This window comes from Pteropus alecto, unplaced genomic scaffold (genome assembly GCF_000325575.1).
Source record: "Pteropus alecto unplaced genomic scaffold, ASM32557v1 scaffold35, whole genome shotgun sequence".
Lineage (NCBI taxonomy): Eukaryota > Metazoa > Chordata > Mammalia > Chiroptera > Pteropodidae > Pteropus > Pteropus alecto.
In genome coordinates this window covers 5,216,024-5,221,086 of record NW_006437828.1, presented here as the reverse complement: position 1 = coordinate 5,221,086, position 5,063 = coordinate 5,216,024, and the positions used below count along the sequence as shown (strand labels likewise).

The 5,063-nt window shown below is 31.8% G+C and overlaps 1 pseudogene; it reads left to right on the top strand.

Moving 5' to 3' along the window:
- The first annotated feature begins 4,269 nt into the window (after positions 1-4,269).
- Positions 4,270-4,385, top strand: LOC112482217 (annotated as a pseudogene).
- The last annotated feature ends 678 nt before the right edge of the window (positions 4,386-5,063 follow it).

Sequence of the window (5,063 nt, the reverse complement as noted above, 5' to 3'; positions counted from 1 at the left end):
CATGCTTATTTAATTTTTTTTAAATAACACCTCTATTGAAATATAATTTACATACCATAAAATTCTCCCTTTCAAGTATATAACAAAATCGTTTTCAGTAGATTCACAGAGTCGTGCAACCATCACTGTTATCTAGTTTTAGAACATTTTCATCACCCCCAAAGAAACCCGTATCCATTAGTATTCCAGCCCCACTTGCCTCTCCCACCAGGCACCTCCTGACTCTGGATTTGCTTATTCTGGATATTTCAGTTAAAAGGAATCATAAAATACGTGGTCTTTTGTGATTGGCTTCTTTCACTTAGCTTAAGGTTCATCCATATTAAAGCACGTGTCAATACTTCATTCCTTCTTATGCTGAATAATATCCCATTGTATGTATATAGCACATTTTGTTTATTCATCTATTAACTGGCTTTTGGGTTGTTCCCATTTCTTAGCTGTTAGGGTTAATGTTGCTATGAACATTGGTGTGCATGTTTTTGTGTGGACATATGTTGTCATTTCTCTTGGGTATATATACCTAGGAGTAGAATTGCTGGATCATATAACTATATACTTAATATTTTGAGAAACTGCCAAACTGTTTTCCAAAGCACCTGCACTGTTTTATGATCCTATCAGCAGTGTTCGAAGGTTCCATTTTTTTCACGGTCTCCCCAACACTTTTTATAGTTAGACTTTTTATTTCAGTCATCTTTTTGGGTGCAGAGTTGTATCTCATTTTAATTTCAATTTGCGTTTCTCTAATAACTAATGGCTTTGATTATATTTTATGTGCTTTTTGGCCATTGGCCTATCTTATTTGAAGAAACGTTTATTCATATCCATTGACTATTTTCTTAAGTGGGTTGTCTTTTTATTGCTAACAGGTAAGAGTTTTGTTTTTTTTTTATAAACGATGGATATAAATACCTTGTATATGACTTATAAATATTTTGTCCCATTATTTGGATTTTCTCTCTTTTTTTCTTTATTTTTGATGGTGTCTCATGAAGCACAAATAATTTTTAAAGATTTTTATGAAGTCCGTGTTCCCTTGTTTGATTTTTGCTTTTGGTGTCATAACTAAGACACCATGGTCTAATCCAAGATCTCAAAATTTTGCTCCTATATTTTCTTTTAGGAGTGTCATAGTTTTAGCACTTAGACATTTAGTTCTATGATACATTTGGAGTTAATTTTTGTACATGGCGTGAGGTAGAGAAGCAACTTCATTCTTCTGTGTGTGAATATCTAGTTGTCCTCGCATGGATTGTTGTATATTAATATTTAATATTAATACATTATAATATTACAATGTACACATTTCGTATAGCTTATTTTCATTCTCTTGTTTCATTCACAAAACTAATTTTCCAACATGCAATGTCTTTCTTCTACTTTAAACCATCTAATGTCTTTCCAGTACACTTAGAAATATATACGACTATCCTACTTTGTCCTACAAGGTCCTACATGACACTTTAGAAGTATCTGTCATCCCCACAATATTTTAGGTCTCTGCACTTGCAATATTCTGTACTAGAAGGTCTATTTTGTGTCTACTAATCATTTTTATGTCTAGAGCTTCCCCAAAATTAGTTCCCCTAAAACACATTTTGCTCTATTTCCATGTTCAGTCTTTCTATCACAAAGTTTATTCATTAAAAAAAGAAATTTGACCAAAAATATTATTCATTTCAGAAAAAAAATCTAAATGTATTATGGCTGTGCTAATATAATTAGAAATAATAGTCTTTATAGGAGGAACATATAATATACCCAAAGAACAAAATATTTTAAAGTTAAAATATATATCCATAAAATAACAAAGTGTTTATGTTTTTTTAAAACCCCAAAAGCTTGTTACATAGAACACATTTCCAGAAAATTTCTATGACTAGAGGATTTGATTATAGTGATGTAGATAATATACATAGAAATAGATAAAGATCTGTAAACTACCATTTGCTTTTCCCTTTTGGGTATAATTGAGAATGATAGTTATTGCCTTTGAAGCCTTAAATTTAATGCAATATTTTTTGAGTGATGTTTCTTACTTTGTTTCTTGGTAGACATTAAAGAATAACCTATTTTTATAATTACTGCCTGATTCTTGTAAACTTTTATGACAAGTAGCTTAATAGTTCAAAAAAGACACAGAACTTGTGAGTTATTTAGAAAATATAATGCTCGAGTTGAATATTTTCATAAAATGGAATATTTATGATGGATTAATTAATATCATTATATACAATTTTATCTGTATGTGGCCCATTTGCTTGTAGAAATCCTCTAATCCAGTTCTTGCTAAGATTTCTGAATATTTTCCAGTGATGACTTTCTTGTGGTCTTTTGGTCTCCAAGTTCCAGCTTTCATAGGCTATCCTTCTCAAACTTATCACAAGCCCCATAACTATTTATTACCTTCTCTGTACATCCTGTTAATTCAGATTCCTCTTTTAACAGTAATAGAGTAATCTATTACTCTATGACTAAAGTAATATTACTAATCTATTACTCTATTACTTTATCCTTTGGCCCTTGGTTTTATAAAATGCTATTTATATCAGGTATCGGCGAGGTAAAAGGAGTTTATAATACATCAATGAAGGCAACTTAAAATTGAATACTTAACTTTTTTTTAAGCCTATAAACCATTTAGTTTTCCTTGTGCTTTATGTTACTAAATCTTCTCTTCTTTTTTTACCTCTCTTTTCTTTGTCTGTGCCTTCCAGGACTCCAAAAACAAAACAAAAGCCAAAACATATGTATACATATAAAATTTAAATAAAAATTTTTCATCTTGTAATAGAGATAAAAATCAACTCTCTCTACCACCAATTCTCAAGATCTAAGACTCTACATATTTAAAGCAAAACAAATCTAAACAAAATAGCACCATACTCCATGCTCCCTAAGCGATGGGAAATGTGTTCTAGGTCTTAATCTTTCTCCACAATTTCTGCACTGGAAAGAGAGGACTGGAAATGGTTTATGGCTTTCCCCTTTAACAGGCACATATGGCTACAGTTAATTGTATTTTCAAATAAGAAATATTTTTTGTTATGAAAATTACTCTCCTTTGTTCTTTCTTATTTTACACGTTTCTTTAACAGCAAAAAGCTCATATTCAGTTCCATGATCAGTTTTGTAATTATTGACCAGAAATTTAGATAGATTTCTACATTTCTATCTGGATAATCGTACACTTCTGCCTTATTTCTGCCACCTTGAATTTTCAAATCTCCACATTAGGAACAAGGGACAAACTCTCTTGCATGAATGAGTTTATTGCAAAGTTATCTAGAATGAGTAATAATACTGTACTCTCTAAAATGTTCACTTTGATAAAAACCATCACTATCTTGAAAATGTATATTCATAGGAACCAAAAGATGACCTAAAGAAAAAATTTGGAAATGGTCTGGTAAACAGGGGAATCAGTCTTTCTATCAAAAGTAATCAAGTGGGACGATTTCAACTCCATGCACATTGAAAGTAGGAATTCTTAACTTCACATTTGCAAATAGATTCAGTTAATTGGCCATCCTACTGGTAGTATATGCAAATCTTAGTCTTATGGCCATTTTTTCTGTGGTAAAGGCACCTAGCTTTCAACATTTTTCAAAATATGAAATTAACTTTATAGTGATTCAAAAACATTTTTAAAAGATTAAGAACCACAGTTTTGAGGGAATAAGACTTACTATCAAAGGACAGAGAGGAAAAATTGTCTTAAGGAGCAAAATTCATCTAGAATTTAAGTAAGAAAACTCTAAATTTCAAGTTTCAACTATTAGTAGAGTATGTTGATTTTATTTTTACTCTTGGAATACATTTAGTGTGCTGGCAGATTTGTTTAATAAAAAAAGTGAGTTGTTTTTAATTGATAGTTATTTGTAAAATGAAAGAATAAGTAACATCAATATCATTATGTGAAAGTGGATAGTAATTTCAATTGAGTTAATGACACTATTGAAGCAAAGGATGGATGAATACTTATGAGGAGTAGAGGTGGTATTCTGACTTTGGAAGACAGTTACATTGAACTATCTCAAGGCCTGTCTAACTCTGAGATGGGCAGTAACCCCAGGAATGTAGGTGAACACTGAGAGGAACTGTTATGAGGAAAATGTCTCATATTATGTTCCTCAAAAGTTCTCAGCAGAGTTGCGATTAAAAAAAAACTAATAAGAGGACATGGTTTCATAGTGTAGCAGTTAGCATGTCTGTTTTACATGCAGAAGGTCCTGGGTTCATGCCTCAGTGGAGCCATGGTCCATTGTCTATAGCCATGCCACCCTGAACAAACCCGATGTCTGATCTTGGAAGGTAAGCAGGGTCGGGCCTGGTTAATACTTGGATGGGAGACCACCTAGGAAGACCAGGTGCTGTAGGCATAAATGATTTAAATTAAAAAAAAAAACCTAAGAGAAAAAATACTTGAAACGAATATAAAATAATAATGAATGTCAACTAGAATTGAGAAAAATAAGTTTTCAGCAAAGCAAGCAATTCCTATTCAAGATAAATTAACAGATAAGTAACTAGCAAAATTGATCTTATGCCATTTTAAATTTATGATCTCTTCATTATGCAGGCATGCAATGTCTCTGGCAAATGCCCTAAATTGACAAACATAAATGTTCACTCTTAGCGTATTTCTAAGTATTGAAGTCACGTATAAGAATATATATGTTCACGATGAGTATTTGGAAATAAAATAAACAAATGCCCTGAATTTTTGAAGGCTTTTGATGTCTTGAACTGTTACAAACTTTTTATAGATTCCATGTCCCTAGCTTTGCCTGAGTGCACTCATTACATAATGTGAATACCCTTACTGCCTCTCCAGAGAGGATCTTATAATTTCTTCCAGCTCAAGACTTTTCTTGTCCTCACTAACCTTCTCTGAAGGGTGTTTGTCTATTTCTCAAAACTTCCACTCCATCTTCTAATTAATCTACAGTTCTTTTTCTTCAAGTCAACATACTTTCCTCTCCATGTTAGCTTTATCCCACTTTTCCTATGGTTGGTATTCCTCTAAGATCTATAATTAAAATAATTTCTGAAATCAC